The sequence below is a fragment of the Pteronotus mesoamericanus genome, unplaced genomic scaffold (assembly GCF_021234165.1).
Source record: "Pteronotus mesoamericanus isolate MK-2021 breed Mesoamerican mustached bat unplaced genomic scaffold, CSHL_Meso_final contig_90, whole genome shotgun sequence".
Taxonomy (NCBI): Eukaryota; Metazoa; Chordata; class Mammalia; order Chiroptera; family Mormoopidae; genus Pteronotus; species Pteronotus mesoamericanus.
Genome location: NW_026555277.1, coordinates 18,843,634 through 18,863,328, shown reverse-complemented (window position 1 = coordinate 18,863,328; position 19,695 = coordinate 18,843,634). Strand labels below are relative to the sequence as shown.

The 19,695-nt window shown below is 38.8% G+C and overlaps 1 protein-coding gene across 1 annotated transcript in view; it reads left to right on the top strand.

Annotated features, from left to right (window-relative positions):
- PARD3B (par-3 family cell polarity regulator beta) overlaps positions 1-19,695 on the top strand; it is a 943,196-nt gene that overhangs the window by 469,834 nt on the left and 453,667 nt on the right. The gene's annotated exons all lie outside the window — the stretch shown is intronic.

The window sequence follows — 19,695 nt, the reverse complement described above, 5'->3', positions numbered from 1 at the left end:
CAGGCAGAATGAATATAGTACCATTCCACGTGAATATCGTGTGTTGTTTCGAACCCATACATAAGAAATTCTTAAAGCTTGGTTTCAAACGTGGATTTGTAGAGGACAATAAGTTTAGGCCAACTGCTCTAGTCCAGAGCAATTATATATTAAGAGCTATTTCTCTGTAGAGGTATCCAGATGAATGTGATTCTAAAAAGCAGTCAAGTAAATGGCTGTTCAAGTCCTTAAATCAGGATTTGAAGAATTTGCAACTGCAAACTAAAGTTTTTGCATTGAGATTTTAATTTAAGCATTTACCAGTCTCTCTGTGAAGGGGTTTAGTACAGGCCTCCCAAAGATGTGCCATTTTGGACTGTGAACTGTTCTGAGCTGAAGGCAATTGAGACCTTGTGGGCTCAAGAGAAACATTTACCTTTCCCTTAAAGAATTTAAATTAAGAGCCTTGCCCATGATAAGAGTTATCACCAGAAATATTTTTGTGACCTATGTATATGGCAGGTTAAACTTTTAATTACTGAACATCTGCCTTTCTTATCATCCTGAGAATGACCTTCCACCCCTCTGAGGCCCCAAGGTGCCTCACACCATCCTTAGTGCCAAATGCCACACATACCACCTTATTTTCTTTCTATGAACTTCTTGTGCATGTGGGGTCTCTGACTCTCTTAGGCATGTGGGTTTCCCATGCATGTGTGTGTAATGAAATTTACTTATTTCCTCTTGTTCATCTGTTTTATATCAATTTCATCGTTAGAGCAGCTGGAAGAACCTAGAAGGGTACAGGAAAGTTTTTTCCTCCCCCACACCAGTAACAGACCCACACACTGAGAAACTATCATTGCACCCTAACGGAACCTGAGAGTCGTGATAAAAACATACTCAGTGATGCATTTGACCGTTGTATGGAATCCATTTCTTTAGAGGGAAAGATTAAAATGTGACAGAGTTTATACTTAAGAAATCAGTTATTTTAAGAAAAGAAGTCTAGATGCATGGACACACTGAGGATTGAATTATTCAGGTAGACAGGAATAAAATAAGTAGATCGGTATATTGCTGTGTAAGATAATACGGTAGAATGTGACAAACTGGATTTGGGGACTAAATTGCTTTGAAAAATAATGGGAAAAAGGCCAACCAATTTTGCTCTGCTTCGACTCAGTTGGATCATAACCATAAGCATGCAGAGAAAGAGAACTATGTTAATTAAAAATGGACCCTCAATTTTCTTTCTTTTTTTTTTTAGGCCAAAAGCCTGGGAATAGAATGAGACAAATTCAGATCACATAGACTTTTACTCTTTTCTAATCCTTTTAATGACTTTCTGCCTCTTTTCTGCCTCCTGGCCTCAACTTCTTTGTATTGTAAGGGAGAAAAAGCCTTGTTCCTTCTATCCTTATAGATTCAATGTCTGGGACTCAAGAATCAAATTGATAAAATACATATTAATACAAGAAAAAAATAGTTTTAATTATGTGCAAATGCATGCACACTGGGATTTTACAAAGTAAAATGTGGCCTTAGGAGGTGGCCAAATTTTTAGAGTTTATATAACATCTTAAGGGAAACAAAGGAAAAGGGAGTTGGGGACCCTGGGCTTAGGAAGCAAGTTATGGGAAGGTAGGGGGAGGAGATGTTATGGTAAATAAGGGTTGTCTTGTTACATCGATAAGAGTCTTTCAGGTTGTAGGAAAGCATATTTCCAAAATAAAATTTCCTTTACAAAAGGGGAAATCTTTATTTCTAGGCATTTAGGATGAGGTAAAGAATAATTTCTGTATCTTTTGGTTCTCAATTACCTTCAGTTCAAAATAATCGTGATGTCAAAGAGACATATTTTGGAGTGATATATCCTGGTACCCTTTAGTGTCAATAATATAGATTTGTATGAATGACTGCTGACTTCAAAGTGTGAAGTATGGTATATAGAATGGTGCAAAACTTATGACCCCTTTTTTCTATAAGATCCAAATCTTTGTGCCCAGACATAAAACCATGTGCCGTATTGTTAAGGACGCCTCACCACCCAAATGGGGAGGGCAAAGTGAGCACAAACAAGTTGCATACTTTGGCTCCCTTCACTGTCCATGGAGCTGACTGCTGTATACCAAGCCCCAAATCATTAGACATTTCTCCTTCTGGTGAGATGAGGGACTGATCCTGAAATCTGATTGATTCTTCATTAAGAAGCCATTACTGGAATCCGTTACTAGAGCAGAGGGTAAGATTGAGTATGTTATCTTGTTCATACTACTCTGTTACGTCCAGTGGCTGTCCTAACCATTACTCTTTCTGCATGCATATACTTCAAATTTTAAGAATGCGTAAAAACTCAAGCTTTTTCTTTGTTGTCACATTTGTAATTTTATCATTCTGCAGAAATTCACCCTCAGAAAATTAAGCAGAATGTTTGATTATATAGAACAATTATGTTTGCTTCCTGTTGCCACTCTTTCTTGAAGAGTTGTTAAATGCTGTAATTTTAATCAGCCATGATTGCCTCACAAGCAAAGAGGTCATGTCAAAACTGGAAAAGTTGGTTTTTGTGCTGCCTGTCACTACCAGAACCAATAAGTAGAGACAAGAATCAGTCTTTATGGGTGCTTTGTTCAGAGAGCTGGTGATCTTAGATGGCTGCAGGTTATGCACCCTAAAAAACCATCTTAACATCTCATCTCAAGCCAATGCTTTTTTATAAGGAGAAGAAAAGGGTAGGTAAAGGATTTAGAATTTAGAGAAAAAGGTTAGTTTGATAAAAGTTGCAGCCCGGCGATGTTCCTAGCATCTCAGTGATTCTTCACCTGCATCAGGATGGTGGGTGTTTCTTCCCTGGAGCACAATGGCTCAGATACCATCTTGATTGCTTGCAGTCATCCTGGGCCACAAAGGTTGAATTGCTTACAGGCCTCCTGGATTCAGAATAGGTCCAGTCATACATTCCAATTCCTGGAACAACAGCTTTCTACATGCGTTAATCGCCAAGCCTATTAATCACGTAACTAAAGCTAAAAATTTTTAACTCTTGAGTTCCCCCATCAATTTGCTATATTTTGTAGAGACAGAGCACCTGAGTGAGTGCCCTTAGCAACAGTAGAAGTATTTTCCTTCTAATAAGAGGAGAAGAGAGGGGTTTACCTCACCACTCAGGTGAACAACCCTTATCCGTCAGGAAGTATGTGCTTTTCTATGCAAGCCTGGGAGTGCATTAGAAGTGTGGGGTTGTATTACTGGTTAGACATAGCTGAAGGCTGGGTAATGATGTTGTGGTAGAAACTGAATAATAAGAAAACCTCTGTTTTGTTCATACTCAAACAGAAACTTTGATTAGAAAAGTGTTTTTTTTTCACTTGAGAATCTGTTTTGTTGTGTCATATAGCATTAAATGATCCATTATAGATTTGAATAATACATGTTTTTTTTTAAACATTTCTTTCTGTTATGCTCATCACTTATTTAAAATGTAGTTCAGGGAACATTCAAATATTTATTAATAGTATTAATAAATTGACAATTTGCTGTGTGACTAGAAAGATACAGTTTCTCTTTGGATATAATTTCTGAATGCAATTATTAAAAAAAATGTACTGGCCCACATTTCTTTGGGAAGGAGTATGGGATGTAGTCTGGTTCACAGTCACACAATTGGGTGGGTAGATTGGCTTTTTTGCTGATTCATTTATTCAGTAAATATGAGCATCCACTATAAAATAAGCTGATAAAACTCAAGCAGAGACCCTAAGGTACTTGGACATGCCTTGCTTTTTTACAATTTTGTAAGCTGGAAAGCTTGTCAAAGTTCATGGAGATGTCAGATGACATTTATCAGACCATGTTTACTGAGTGTAAGTACTGTATTTTTGAAGCCCAGTGAAAGGGAAGGTGGGAGAGAAATGGCAATGATGTACATGCTATTGGGAAAAGGCTGGCCCAGTGATTTTTGAGAAGTCCTTTATAAAGCTAGTAAATAGCTCTTGTGTGAAAGGAAACAGAACAAGAATCTGTGGATTTCATCCTCTACCAGTTTTCCGTGCTTAAATTTCTTGGTCCAAGAATTATGCCACCAACTATGACTATTTGGTGCATCTGGATGGGATTCAAAGATTAATCCAGAGATGACACTATCATTGTCTAGCAGAATCAGCTCTAAAATAGGTGAATTAAGAAATCTGATTATAGTTTTGCCACATACTTCTAGCAATTGCCTTGGGGAGGGGTTGGAGAAGGAGATTCAAGCATTGGAGGCTGAAATTTGTCCATCCCAAAAGAGCCAGCATAGGGACTAGTGGACAAGAACATCAGCCTGTTAGTGCTCACAGACACAACATTTGAAATTTCATGTACACTGCATGTATGCCAATGGTCCAGAGTACATAGTAATCTGTAATTTTGCCACAGTGTGAGGTGAATCAAATCACTCACACTGGAAGGTCTGTATGCAGGAGTGCCTTAGCTTGTCAAGGTTTCAGAAACGATCGCAGCACTGTGACATTTTGAAGGGATCTTTGTCTATACTGCACTTCTCACCTTCATAGAGGTTGTCAGGAAAGCCAATGGGAAGTGTGGTCCGTGGGATACCATCCCCACATTCACTTAGACTTTCTAACTGTAGCAGCTGCCACCTCCTCTATTCAGTTATTTTTCCATGTAGCAATCACTATTTAGATCTCTGCCAGTGAAAACATTTATTATCATTTCTATATTACAGATCTCTTATGATTCTGTCAAAGACATGGACTTGGATTAGCAGCTAGACATCAGGACTTAACCTTAAGATCATAGTCAAGATTGGGGAGTTTGAAAAGCCATAAAATTTTACGCAGAATTCTGCATTTGTGCATATGCATGTAGTAGGAGAGGAGACATTACTACCATTAGTTTTACAGATGAGACAATGATTCCCCCCCCAACGGAAAAAAAGTTAAAAACACTGCTTTAGATCGAGAATGGTTAATTTCTGTTTGTTTATTTGCATATATTGCTGTTGCACATGGAAAGCAGTTGAGGTTGAAGAATAACAAAATAGTTGGGATCTGACTGGTACTCAGATGAGTAGAATTATAGAACATATAAAGGGGAACAGTGGAAAGGCCAGTCACTACCATCTTCTCTCTGACCACTGTGCCCCTCCCTCCCCAGAATGAGCTCATTAAGGTGTAGGGGTGTGTGTGAGTGCATTTGCATGCATGCGTTTATTTATTGTTCTGCACATCTCCAGTGCTTAACACGGTGCCTGACACAAAAGGAGATCCTCAGTAAGTGTGAATTGAATGAATCCCGATTTGCTCGTGGGTTTGCTAGCCCTGAACTAGCATATCATTTGCTATGCCTTGATTCTCAAGAACACCTTGTGGATGAGCAATGAGGACTTCACCTGGAAGCTGTCCCTTGGCATATCTTTGATTTCCCTTTTGATTACAGTTTCTGAAACAGAAGAAGAAGGCACTGAGTGAAGTCAAGGTGTTAGAGCGCTGTGGAAGTGGAAGTGGACGTCACAGGATGATAGTGAGAAAGAAGCCATGGAAGAAGAAAGAGAAATAAATTAAAATCATGGGACAGGAGGAAATTATGGAGACCAAGTTGGAGACTGATAGCTGAGGGCGATGAGAAGGATGTGCAGGTTCTAAAGGGGGAAACAGAGGATCTCAATGCAGAAGCAGGTCCAGGGCAGGGGTTGGTGGCATAAAGAAAGAGAGCATATCCTGCTTCAGAGAGGGCTGCTGGGCAGGCAGCGCCCCTGCAGAAAGTCAGCTTTCACTTAAATCAGAGGAGAAGAGTGAGTATTTGAAGAAAGTCTTGAGCTTGTGAAGGAGTTTCAGGGCCTTCTTGAAAATAATGGAGGAGAAGAAAGGAGGCCTTTGGGAAGTGATAGCCCATTGAAAGAGAAGGAGGTACCCAAAGAGGGAAAACATGGCAGAAAACAATTGACCCAAGAGTTTTCTTCACCTCGATGGTGCTTGGAACTGAAGAGATGGGAAGAAGAGAAGAATATTGAACAAAGGGTTCAAAACAGCTTGACTGCAGTGGGAGGGGCCTCGCCCACAGCCCTGCCACAGGCAGAAGGCCCCCACCGTGATCAGCAGTCTCCAGTCTGAGGGTTCAAGCTCTGGAGGTTTCACATGGCCGGGTTCCTTTCCCAGCTGGCAGCAGCCCGACAAATTCAAGCTTCCAGCAACCGTGGAACTTAGATGGTTTTAAATATTGGTTTAGATACAGTTTATAAATAATGGAAGTCATTTGAAATTACATTATTATAAATAAAATATAAAAGCATATATGAAGAAACATAACCAGGCAGGTATAAATAGGTGCAGTCTCTTTTACTTCAATTATTTCAATCCATAAATAAAGATTAGCTTTCTATTCTACTTTAAATTCTCTTGCCAGAGATGCCTCTGGCAGTGGTTCCAGCTAGCTTGCAGCTTTGAATGCAAAGACAGTGTCATATTCATCTTTGAATTCCCCCCACAGAGTCCAGCATAATAATCTGCACATTGTAGACGGTTTGTAAATGTTGGGATATATTTTCTTCTTTTGAGAGTTACCTAAGAGCTTATAAGGGGAAGGATTTCTAGGGAAAGGATTTCTTTATGAAGTAAACACCTCTGAAGTGGAATATTTATCATTTTTCAGGCTCGTGTTAGGTGATAGGTATGCAAAAATGGAGAAGATACATTTCCTGAAACAGAACCACTCTGGGTTCTATTCCTCTGAGTTCTATTTCGGCACCACCGAAAAACCGTGACTCCCAATGCCAGAGTCTTCGTGAAAAGGAAACGAACTCTTTATTCAAAATGTATCCAGATCTGGAATAGTGGTGGCATTCTGCGATTAAATCCCACTCCCTTTAAAAGCAAAAAACTCCCGCAAACACCCAGGGGTTTGCCTCCACTTGCCAAACCAGACTAGTCAGGGGTCCCATCTCTCAAGAAAAGAAATGGAAGTCTGTGGCTTAGCTGGGCAGAACCCTGTCTGTATGCTGGCGTCTTCCAGTCATCCATGCTTGGCTAGGCTCCTGCTCTTCATCCTAAACTGCATGGCACTTCCTCACAGCAGGCCACCAGGTGCTCCTTCTGCATCATTTCAAACCGCCTGGCCAAGGTGGCATGGCTGCCCTGCACCTGAGTTTAAAGCCTGGTGCAGGTCTTCCTCCAAATAATCCCATTTCCGACTCCTCCCACACTGGGTTACATCTGCCCTTCCCTTAATCTCCTACCCTTCTTGGCTGCCATTATTTGTCTGGGCAGGTGGGGTCCAGTGACATAGGAGCCACCTTCAAGCCTTTGGGTTGGGGGGGCCACCTCTTAGGGGTTAGAGTCACAGCCATCTCCCTGGCTCTGAGCACCATAAGCACAGCCATTAGCATTATTAAAACACTGGACAATTTCTTGAGATATGCAAAGTAACTCAGTGGCCCTGCTCCCTTCCCCTTCCCCCAGCCAGGTTAGTGGGGGACCTCCTCATTATTGGGGACCTCTAGCTCAGCACTGCATTACATCCCCACCTTAAGGATATTAAAGCAAGCAAGAAAGACAGACCTGTAAAGGAATCATTGCCTACCCTGAGAAAAATGTCACTGGAGAGTTCTTGGCTGGCACAGAGAGGGCCCTGAGGAGCAACATTGAGTCTGTGCAGAGTGCTCAAGGAGGAAAGGGCCCCCCCTATTGTTAAAGGAGGGGCAGATGTTTGCCAAACAAGCAAAGGTGTTCTAGATAGCTGGTGTGTCTAGATATTTGTTGAGCATCTACTTTGAGCCAAGTGTTAGTCTAGGTTTTGGGGATACATCAGTGAGTAAAACCTTACCCTCATGGAGCTTGTATTTCAACTATTGACAGTTAACCAAAGTGATCTTTTTAATGGGGCAGTGCTTTCCCAAACCCCTGAAGCACCGTGAACCCTTTTAAGAAAAAGGCAATTGGATTTGAATAGAAAGACATGGTGGTTGCCTAGAGTGATTAGAATATGTTCTGATTTGGCTATAGCTCCTTTTGCAGAATTTCTTCCAGCTCTCTGTTATGTCCTTGTATTCAAAAGCAAAAACAAAAATGAACCTTTTGCTGACTGCTACCCATGACTATAGCAGCTGTCAGCAGTTCGGACTTCCGCACCTTATTTTCCACATGCTGTTAAAACCCAAAATGCAGCCAGCTCTGGTTCACCCCACTTCTTTTTTCCATACAGTATTTTTCTTCTTCTGCTGTCCTTCATTCTTCATATATGTCATGGTTAGGGTTGCTTCAAGTGCATCTTAGGTTGTCAGAAAAAAGTTCTTCCCGAAATTGTTTATTTTCAGTAGACCTTATAACATAAACAAGTGAGATAGTTTTTGCAACCAGAGGCTTCCAATAAAGGTGTCACAAAGTGAAATGCAAGAAAGAAAAGTGAGTGGCCAAATGATTGTGTGGGAAGATATATGAAAGTCATAGGAGAGAAACAAGTGCACATGGCTGTTACCGAACGTGGACCTGTTGGGAGGAAAGCCCCAGATGCTATTACTGGAACAATTCCCCACTTCCCGGGGTCCCTCTGTTCTAGGTTCGTTGCCCACTGCCCTTGAAATTAGGGCTTTCAATGGCAGAGTTTGTTGAAAAGGAAAGGAACTATTTATTCAAAAGTTAGTCAGGTTTTGAGTAATGGCTAAATGTCACTGTTAAATCTCAAAAACCCTTTAAAACACCCACCAACGCTCATAGTCCTTCCTTTCCCCTTTTGCCAAGTCAGGCCAGTCAGGGGTACCAGCCTTCAAAAGAAAAAGAATCCTGGAGCTCGACTGGGCAGGCCTCTGGCGGGTCTCAGCACCGTCAGCTGAGGCGCAGCGATCTCCACTTCTTAGCTCAGAACCACGTGGCACCTTCTCCTGGCCGACTCGCAAGAGTCGTTTCTCCCCGTTCCTTCCCACATGGCCTTCACATTGCTCCCGCGTGGCGTGGAGCAAACTACCTCCGAGCTTTCATGCACATGTGCCGTAACCAGGGGAGCTGCTTTGCATGGCAGCTACACCTTGCTTCCCTCCTTCCTAAGCTGCATGATCAAGGAAGCCCCAACTCTGCTCCCAAAACTGAGTGGTCAGAAACCTCTAGTATGACCGCCATGCCTGGGTTTAAATCCGGGCAGGAATCTCCCCCCCCATTACCCAATTTCCGACTCCCTTGACAGGCCCTATATCTGGGGGAGCTGCTTCTCAGTTATATCCTGGATTTAAATTATACAAACCTTCCTGGTTAGCCTTGTTGATATGCAAAATAACCATCTTTGCATATGAAGTTTGAAGCTATCCTGCTGTTTCTAACATGCAAAATGACTCTCAATGGCCCTGCTCCATGTCTCCCATCCCCCATGGCAACCTGCCTTGGAGGGAGTGAGAATATCCTATATTTTCCTTGGACACTCCAAGTTCTGGACCCATTACAAATCCCCCCTTTGGGGGAGCACTAGCTCTGCCCTGTTACATGGCCACGTAAGGTATGAGCAATAAGAAAGACTTCTTTAAAATCCTTGAACATGCCTTATTCATGAATGAAGATAGGTTGTAAACTTGGCTCTGCATCTGATAATTACATAGAATTTTCCAACAGTGAATTTTGGCTTCCTATTTTTGAGAATTTTTTGGAAACATTCAAAGAGGCTAAGCCTACACATAAATCCCTCTGCTTTTTTCCTTCCTGAAACCCTACAGACTTGGTCTGTTGACTCAAAAGTGTCTGCAGCTCCTTTTCCTAGTGAAGATTTTCCGAGCAAAGACCAGCAGAGACGGGCGCCTGTGCCAGCATGAGTGAGATGCTCGTGCAAATGATACTCCCTTAATAATGCATTTTTTTTGAACGTTTGCACTCTCCTGTCAAAAACCAGAATTTACGTAGCTTTACTTAAAAGCATATGGTACATTTACTGGAGTCAAACCTGACTGAAATATATTTCAGCCCGCCAAATGAGAGTGGTTCAGCTAGAAATGTTTTGTAATTGCTGAATTATCCTGGCTTCCTCAAATCCTCATATATTTACAAGCATTAAGTGATAGTTTGGAGTTACACATGAGGCCCTCGTGCCGTCACACCGCCCATTTTGACAAACCTGTATTCTAAATATTTGAGAAGATGATATAGTTTAAACAGAGATTAAAGGGAAGAGAAGCAGATGTTTACAATACCTTTGATCATATGTTTTATGATGGATGCATGATCTGAAGCAGACCCTTGTGCGAGAGCGCACTTTGCTGTCCCGTACCTTCATCCTTTCAGTAATAAGCAGCGTCATTTTGGTGTGTTGAAGGATTGGGCTCAAGTAGTTCTGTAGTGTTCAATAGTAATAATTTTAAAAAACAGAAAATTAGCTGTGACTGCTTGGGGAAATAATCCAATCATAAATCATAGTCATTGTTGACATGTTTGTGTCAGCCTTGTATTTAAAAAAATATATTTGTGTGCCACTCTTATTTTTAGCATTTTTAAAATGTGTTATTTGGGCGTGAGGAAGAAACAGTGGACATCAATATGAGGGTTGCACAGTGTCCTCGTTGAACTCCTGAACGTGCACAGTTCTAAGGATGGTGAAGCAGCTTTTCATTAAACAGAATTTGAGTGGGAGGCCATGCACCTGTTGCTGTTGCTGTTGGTCCTCTGCTGAAAAGATCAGCAGAGCAGGTGAAATGCTGATCATCACGTCAGTAGGCATTTTCTTTTTATTTTATTTTAGTATTTTTAAAATTTTAAAAATGTTTTCAATTACAGTTTACATTCAGTATTATTTGGTGTTAGTTTCAGGTGTACAACATAATGGTTAGACAACCATATACTTTAAAAAGTGTTCCCACTGATATCTCTAGTACCCACCTGGCCCCTTATGCAGTTCCGTAGTTGTGGGGATGTTAAGTACAGCAAAGGAAGTAGAGCAGTTTTCATTTTTGATATCTAGATGAGATTGGTCAGTATGTCTGGTCCACTCACATTTCATGAACAAAACAGAATTTCCCCTTTCTTTCCCACCTTTTTTAAAACTCATGGTGGTGTTTCAACTGTCTGGCATCAGGTTTAGTCAAGGCCACTTTATAAATTTCTACAGGAAACAAGCAAACAAAATACACACACCAAAAAGAACTCAGAAAGTAAAATGTTTAAAGGGTATGCATTTAAAAAAATTATTTTAAAAATTTGTCTTCTCATATCTCAATCAGAATACTGGAAAATCTTAACAATGAACTCTACCTATGCTAATTATTAACACTAAGGAAAGGATATATCCAAGACAATACCATAGAACAATATAAAGAAAGAAAATGGAGGGAAGGTTTTAGTTTTATTTACTCATGCCATGGATTTGTTATTTAGAATCAGTATGTTGAGAAAGTATAAAATTGCATATTTCTGTAAGAGTTTGCTTCTCAAGGGAAGCTTTCCAAGAAAACATTTCTTCAGGTTTACCTATTGGAGGATTTTATTGTTTCTTTAGCAAGTGCTTACCTGCCTGACTCTATGGTATCCCTTCACTAAGTTCTGGGATATTTTATACCTGGAAAGGAAAGAGAAATCTTCTGGCCCCCATTTTACAGATAGTGAAAGTGAAGCCAGGAAATTAAGTGTACGGTCACCAGGCAAAGCAGTGAGAGAAATATTGGGAACTCTGCCTTCTTTGTCTTAGAACAGAGCTTAATTTGACTACTATCCCTTGGTCTGTCTCCTTTCAAATGCCTTTTTATTGAATCTATTAAAATTATTCAGCATCTCTTGGACACAAATGTGGCCAACTCATTGAGTGTGTTGAGAATCAGTGGTATTTTTTTTTTAATTTTTTTTTTCTTTTATTGATTGTAGAGAGAGGGAAAGGGAAAGAGAAAGAGAGGGAGAGAAACATTAATAGGAGAGAGAAACATTGATCATTTGCCTCTTGGACAGGCCCTGACTGGAGACTGAACCCTTAACCAGACATGCTCCCTAATTGGGAATCAAACCCACGACCTCTCGGTCTATGGTACGATGCAATTGACTGAGCCACACTAGCCAGGGTGAGAGTCAGTGGTGTTTCATCTCTGCAGCACATCATCCCACACTGGATGAGTTCTGTGAGGCAGTCAACTGGAAGATGTTGACCTTTGGTGTATTTTACAAAGCCTGGAGTTGTTTAAACTCAGTGCAGTTTTTCCCCACATGCATGGAAGTAACTTACCCCATGGCTTAGCAGTGAGTGTGTGCACATCTGCACACACACCCCACAAGCCAAGGTTTTGAGCGAGCCATTGAGTATTAATGTTTTCACCTGCTTTCAAGATTACCAAGAGACTAGTTAATCGATTATTATAATCTAATCAATTATGTTCCCTAAACAAAACTTTTTTTTATAAATGTTATTGTTAGAGCTCAATCTCTAGAATAATAAAAGACTTGATAGTTTTTTTCATGTAAATCATTTATTTTAATGTTTCATGATATGATATTGTTTCTTCACCCCATTTGTCTAAAATCAGTAGCTCGGAGAAATATCAATGTAAATATACTTAACATGTTTATATGCAAACCTAAATCTTACAAGATATGAGCCCTAAGTAATCTTGGTTCTTTCTTTGACCCTTAGTTTCACCTGGGAAAAGATACTAAGCTTTTTGTCCTTGAGTATGTCCATGTATAAAATTCAAATAGGAATGCCAAGAAATTGTTTAGGATTGTTATGAATATGTATCTAGTTACATGAGAAATGTTTTGAAATCTTTGAAAGAAAGGTAAAGTATGTTCAAGACATTGTTAGAGTTTTTGTTAACATTGTTGAAAGTTAAAAGGATCTATAAAATGAATAAGGCCAACATTTTATTAATTCAATGACCATTAATCCCACATTGAACTGAGAAAGAAGAATCCTAGATTCTGGCTTTGTCACTGTCACAATAAGTAAAAAGGGAATGGTCACCTCTCTTTTCTGGATCTCAGTTTCCTTAGCTATCAAGTGAGTTGACTAGGTTAGCTCATCCGCACGGTCTGTACAGAGCTTTATTTACATTACTCAGGATTTTTGAGGACGTGCATTAGTTGCTTTAAGGCAGCATTTTTCAAAGCATTGTTCCTTGACTGCGATGAACCTGTTAAAAATGCAAACTCAGGCCTCACCCTGCACCTACTTCATCAGAGCCTCAGATGGGCCCCAACAATGTGTTTTTCACACTCCAGGTGATTCTGACTCACATTCAAGTGTGACAACCTCTCTTAAAAGTGTTGAATAAAATAAATACAGTGCCATTCTTATTCTTAAGAAACTTGTAATTTAGCACTTTTCAAACCTCTAGTTGTCTAGCCAATTTCTAGAAACAGGAATATACACTCTAATATGCATTGTATATAATCAAAATATTTTATATTAAATGATTTTATGATGTAATTCAATTCTATTATTATATATAATTACTTATTTTGATATATAGAAAATAAATGATGGACATGTTAAGTTACTAGGACTGAAACATTTGGGATAGCATCTGTGAAGCTGAGGATTTTTCCATGAAATGCATTGATCTAGGCATGAGGAATATTTATTAGATCATGCCTGAATAGCAGTGTTTGACTACCAAAAAGCATGTTCATTTCGTGTGTGTGCTTATTAAATACAACTTATTTTTACTTTAGCACAGATATTCTTGGTCTAAAAATTAAAACAAATATTCTTAAAGTATGCCTAAAATTTTAACTTTAAAATTAAAATTTACATTATGTTTATGTATGAATACGAGACACATACATATGGCATTCAAATCTTCTCTGTATAATTTTTCTATTGCTTTCATTCTAAAATTCACATGCAATTTCAGAAAATCGTGAATGCAAATCTTGTTTTAAAATGCACCTGAACTTTTGAAACATAACTCAATTGCAGTTAAAATTTTGTGGGCAAGTAATTTCAAATATGGTTGAAATGAGCTGACGGGGAAAAACAGTCACAGCTGTGTATTTTCACCTAGTGTCAGTCAAAGGGACATCTATTTTAGTTCTCACCTGAGAGATGAAAAACTGGGCTGTAAAACTGTTTATAATATTGTTTTACAGCTGTGGTCAGCCAGGGAAAACCAATGAGAATTTGGGTAGTGTTTTCTTCCAAAAAGTTTTATCCAACGTACTGAGTTTACTTGGACATGTATAAGTTAAAGATGCTACATAAGGAACACACTTTCCTCTCCGAAATCGGTAGCTTCTACCAAACGTGAACTATGAGATGACAGTCTGGTGCCGACACCATGATCCCCCTGGAGAGAGGGGAGCCCCGCCTGGTGCGCGGCCCGTTCCTTGCTGCCTGTGAGCACTGGCAGTTGTTAGCACTACTGCTCACTAAATGTAAACACCTTTGCTTTCCAGCTGCTGCTAATTGGTTTGGGAATATTTATGTAAGTGTTGATTTTAAAGTTAAAAATAGCATAGGGATGTTTAAGTCTAACTCATTCTGCCTGTCAGAAATGCTCCTGTGATCCTAACGGTGTTGCTAAAAAAGTCCACTTTTTAAAAATTATAGTAATTAAACCTGTCTCTTGTGAGAGCCCTATAGGATATGTTCCCTGTTTTGATAAAAGAGGTAAAGAACAAGCTTCTTAAAGGTCTCTGCCTGGTTAGCAAGACTCAACCCTCTGCTGAATGTTATCAAAGGGTGAAGGATTGCAACATGGCTGGAGGAGAAGACAAAATACATTTTGAAATAGCTTTGTGCTCTCATATTCTGTGCAGCTGATTAAATCCATTTATTTTAAGTTAACATTAAAAAGAAAACTTATAATAATTTTATTAATAAATTAAGTATAGAGCTTCCCAAACCATTTTGTTTCCTAGAGGCGAGTTGGAGGATTTGAGATCAAATACTATTGCTCAAGCCTAAAGTTGAAGGGTGATAGTGGCCTTTCAGCACCAGTTGTTTATATCTCTAGTTCTTCAGAATGACATTTTTCCCCTTCTACTTCCAAATTAAAAAATCATGGGTTTACAGGTTTTTCTCAAAGTTATTTAATCTATGAGAAAAATATAATTTTTATTTTTAGATACCTGTTCTTTTATGACTATTCCCCCATGTAATTAATTTATTGAGAGAAAATCCTAAACGCTCTTACTGGTTTTCAATTATTTTTAATTTTTTGAAAAATTTATTTTATGAACTCTGTTGATAAATAAACTGTCCTGGCCTATAACTCTTGAAGTACTGCATTGCTACAGCGTTGTTGAAGTAAATTTGGAATTGGCTTTGTGTCCTGCTAGGATGCCCTAACCATTTGTCTGCCGACCCCATCGCTAGGAAATATCAAAGAATTCCGTTACTGCAATATATAGACATGATTTTAGCAAGTGGCAAACACTGCCCATTAGTTGAGATGATAACCTACAGTTATTGCCCTTTTTGTTAGCTGAGCAAAGCAAAGGGTTTTTGATGCTACTTTTAAACTAGTTCGACTCTTGTTTTAGACATGTAAATTTGTGTTGTGTGTGTTCTTTTTTAAATCTGTAGTTATTGACATGATTGCTCTAAAGCTGTACTTGGTTCAGAATTACCCTTGAGCAGATTATTACATAGCAATTGGCCCAATATTGCTTTCAAATTCTAATTGACATTTCCATATAATTGGTGCATTAAGTATGTTGTTGACATAAATAGAATCTTTACTTACCATCTAACTAGAACTAGAAAAAAAGTCTTTTTAACCTTGCGGAATGTTGATTTGATCCAGAAAGTATGCTATTTTCTTACATTGGCTAGGGATCAACATGAAAGTTCCATGTGGAGTAGGGATCAAAGAGACAAAACTAGATAGTTAAAACTTTATAGCAAATATCCCAATTTTTTCTTTGCCATCCTGGAGATATATGTCTGTGCATAACTACAAAGCCGAAAAGAATATTTATTTCAACTCACAACCACCATTAATTGTTCATGGATTAGAACACTTTATATTGTAAATGAGATAAAACTCTTAAATTGATCAATTGAATGCTATGCTTTTCAAAAAACCCAATTTTTTTTGGACAGAAATTGATGTCCTGATTCTAAAATTCATGCAGGAATGTAAGGGACCCAGAGTAGCCAAAACAAACTTGAGAAAGAACAAATTTGGAGAAAAACTTTCTGGTTTCAAAACTTAGTACACAACTGCAGTCATCAAGACTGTGTAGTACTGGCATGAGGCTCACATATAGATCAGTGAAACAGATTTGTGATTCCAGGAATAAAAGCTTACATTTCTGGTCAGTTGAATTTTGATAAGGGTGTCAAGACAACTCAGTTGGGAAAAAATAGCCTTCTTAACAAACGATGCTGGCACAAACAGATATTCATATGCCAGTTATGAAGTTGGACATCTACCCATACCATATATAAGTTAACTCAAAGTAGTAATTAACCCAAAAGTAACAGCTAATACTATAAAACTCTTAAAAGAAAATAAAGGAGTAAATCTCTGTGACCTTGTATTAGGCAATATTTCTTAGATACAACATCAAAAACATAAGCAACAACAAAAAAAGATACGTTGAATTTCATCAAAATTTAAAACTTTTGGGTGTTTCAAAGGGTACATCAAGAAAGTGAAAAATATGAAACAGAGTGAAAGTGACCAGAGGGGAGGGGCAAGGGAAATCATGGTGGAAAGAAGGGGAAGTGACTATACAAAGTGACTTGCATGAATGACCCATGGACATGGACAACAGAGTGGGGATTGTCTGTGGGAGTGGAGGGCAAGATGGGCAGAGGAGGGCGAAGGGGGAAAAATTGGGATAACTGTAATAGAATAACGATAAATAATGATTTAATTAAAAAAGAAAGTGAAAAGACTGCCCACAGAATGGGAGAAATATTTACAAATTATATATAGGAGAAGGAATTCATATAACAAATTAAACTCTTAAAACACAATAATACACATTCATGTAATTAGACATGTCTCTAAAGGAGATATACAAATGTTTAATAATCAAATGAAAGAATGCTGAACATCATTAGTCATTATGAAAATGCAAATCACTCCATATCCAAAAGGATAGGGAAAAAATTTTTTTTAAAAGGTAAGTCCTGGCAAGGATATAGATATATATATCTATATCTATATATAGATATAGATATATAGAGAGAAATTTGAATCTTCATACTTGCTTATGGGAATGTAAAATTGTGCATACCCTTTGGAAATAGTATAGCATTTCCTAAAAATATTAAACCTAGAATTACCATATGGCACAACAGTTTTACTCTTAGGTATGTACCCAAGAGAACTGAAAACAAATGCCTACACTAGACATCTTTCTGTTAACAATATTTCATAATTGAATATTACTTCAAATGTCCATAGCAACATTATTCATAATCAGTAAAAGTGCAAACAAATGTCATCAAGTTGAAAGGGTCAAACAAAATGTGGTATATGAGGCCTGTCCAGAAAAAATCCAGGCATTGTTAATATAATGAGAAAGGTTTGCGTGACAGTGATGTAACCTGGTAGCCAATGAGAGTGGACTGGATTGAGCATGTGTGAACGACGACTTCACTGTACTAGTCAATAGGGGAAGTATATGCTGTCGGGTGAGCATGTGTACTGTGTGGCTGTTGCATTCAAAGTGACTGAGCAAGTAAAACAACAAATCTGCATCAAATTTTACATTGAGCTTGAACATTCCTCCATGGAAACTATTTGGATGATTCTGGAGGCCACAGCTATGGGAAACTGGTGATTGGCACCTTCGTCATGACAACATGCCCATTCATGCATCACTTCTCATACAGAGTTTTTTTGTGAAACATCAAATCACCCAGGTGACTCAGACCTCCTACAGCCCAGATTTGGTGGCCAGCAACTTCTGGCTTTTCCCAAAACTAAAATCACCTTTGAAGGGAAAGAGACTTTAGACCATCAATGAGATTCAGGAAAATACCATGGGGCAGCTGGTGGCTATAGGGAGAACTGTATGAGGTCCCAAGGTGCCTGCTTTGAAGGGGACTGAAGTGTCATTGTCCTGTGTACAGTGTGTCTTGTATCTTGTATCTTCTTCAATAAATGTCCCTATTTTACATAGTGCATGGCTCGATACTTCCTGACAGACCTCATAGCTACACCATGAAATATCATTTGACTATAAAACTGAAGGAAATACTGACGCATACTGCAACATGGATGAGACTTGAGAACATTATACAATACTATGAGAAAGAAGCCATATATCTTACGATTCTGTTTATGTGAAATGTTCATAGTGGAGAATCCTCAGAGACAGAAAGCAGATTGATTGCTAGGGGCTGTAGGGGGCCAGGGAGCATGGGGAGTGAAGGCTAATAGATGTGGGGTTTCTTTCGGCGACTTCAAAATTGTTCTAAAATTAGTGGAGACAGTTGCAAACCTGTGAAAAAGCTAAAAATGACTGCATTGTACTTTTTAAAAGTAAAAGTTTAATGTTATGTGGATTATATCTTAATAAAGCTTTTATAAGGAAAAAAAAGAGAGAGAAGGTCTTCAAGCCCCAGTCAAGCCGTGGGGGGATTGCAGCCGAGGCCCTGCTGACATCTGACTACCCCCTCGTGAGAGATTCCTCCCCAGACCGCCAGACAGGCTGCTTCTCAATCTCTGACACTCAGAAAATGAGCAATAATGTTTATTTTTTTTAATCCATTAAATTTTAGGGTAATTTATTAAACAGCAATGAAAACTAAGTCACTCGCACTTGGATCATTTGTCCAGTAACACTCCTTAAATGACTACTGTGCTATGTGCTTCACACACAGGGGACCGGACGAATGCATGCCCTTCATGGAGCACCCTCCTGTGTGAAAGAGGCAGCTAAGGAAGTTAATGATTTTGACATCAAATGTTCTGACATGTGTGATAGTCACAAATGCAATATTTTGTTAAATTGTCTTCCTAAGTATTTTTGTCACCTGTCCTTTGAAAACATATATCTAGCCCTTGATAAAAATACAAATATTCAAAAGCTTTCAAAGACAGTCATCTTTCAAGGCTTGGTGCCTTTCTTTATCTCTATGGAGAGGATAAAAATATATTTTTAAAAAATCTCTGTAGACCAAGTCCTTCACAAAACTACCAATCCCTATGTGAAATGCTGCTTCTCAGTCTACAAGTGCAATACATTTGTATTTTTGCCCCATTCACTATGACAAACTGCTTAAGTTGTGGCTCTGCGTCTTCTTATTTTCAAAGTGTTAACCTAACTCTGTTATGGTGAACTCTTAACTCATATATTGTCTTTTTTTGTTGAAATGGTACATTTAGATCCATGAGTGTTGTGTTTACAGGTGCTGATTGTGAATAATGGGTCATTCTCCATGTGGTTTGTTGTTTCATTGAAACCGACATCCAGGACTGACACCATCTATTTCTGACTCTGCTTCTGAAGAGTAGTGTATCTGCAGAATTACTTTAATGAAGTCCAGTTCCAAAGCCTAATGGAGCACTAATGTCTTACATAAATGGAAACCTATGCCAGGTGTACTTTCTAGAGCCTAGTCTCTCCTCCATATGACATCCAACTCCATGTCCCCGCTGTCCTGGAATAAAGGGCCTCTCTGACACTCTTAGCTCTTTGTAGTGGAACAGTGTTCACCATTTCAGAAATAAAATCGTTAATTTTGCTTTGTCTGTGATAAAGATCATCCTCAGGCTCAAAGGCTCATAACAAACGAAGGACTCCAGATTTCTTTTTGTGCAATATTCCTATTACACTTTTGACAGGAGTGACCTTGACA